The sequence below is a fragment of the Charadrius vociferus genome, unplaced genomic scaffold (assembly GCF_000708025.1).
Source record: "Charadrius vociferus isolate BGI_N301 unplaced genomic scaffold, ASM70802v2 scaffold1020, whole genome shotgun sequence".
NCBI classification, from domain to species: Eukaryota; Metazoa; Chordata; class Aves; order Charadriiformes; family Charadriidae; genus Charadrius; species Charadrius vociferus.
The window spans coordinates 559223-560032 of NW_009646502.1; positions in this window are offsets into that span (position 1 = coordinate 559223).

Below are 810 nucleotides of genomic sequence, written 5' to 3' on the forward strand. Positions count from 1 at the left end.
CTCCCCAGGACTGCTGACGTGCTCAGAGCCCCCTTCCCTCCCCGCCGCCTTCAGTCCCCATCCCTGCAGGCCTGCTCCTTCGACCTCCATCCCCCCCCTTTTTTTGTTCGAGGCTGCTTGTTCCACCAGAACCTCATCTCCACCTTATGATTTCTGCACCGTGATCACCAAGCCCTCCCCGGGGGCAGCGGGGTGGGGGGATGCGCTGGTAGCAGCACGTGCACGGGGGGATGGCTTGTAGCCTCGGGGACCCCTTCCACCTTGCGGAAGAGCTGGCTTGTCCCTCGCTGCCCTGGCACACCAGGACACCCCGGCAAACTGGGGCACCCATCGCCCCCTGGTCCTGTCTGCATGGCAGCCTTGGGGAGGTGACTCGCTGGGTGTCCCAGCATCACCCCGCTGTCCCACACGGGTACCCCTGGGCAAGGGGACACTGCTGTGTCACAGCAGCCCAGGACTCTCACACAAGCCAGCCAGCTCCTGGTGGTCTCGGGGTGGCCAGACTCACTTGCCGGGGCCCATCGAGGGTCCCCGGTCCCGGGGTTGCCCTGGCCGCCTGCCCCCCTTGCTGTGCCCCATTGGGCACCGTGGTGCGGGTTAAGAGCAGGGACGCAGCCAGGAGGGGAGGGTGGGCTCTGAACCGCGCTCCTCTGTCTCTCCCCTTGCAGCAGCATCCCCCAGGGGGGCTACCGGAGAGATGACCCCCACAGCGGCCCCGTCTCTCCAAAGCCGGGTGCCGAGCCCCCGAGGTCCCCCGCTGCCCTGCCGCTGACCGCCAAGCCACCCATCGTCCGCTCGCCACCTCCCCCT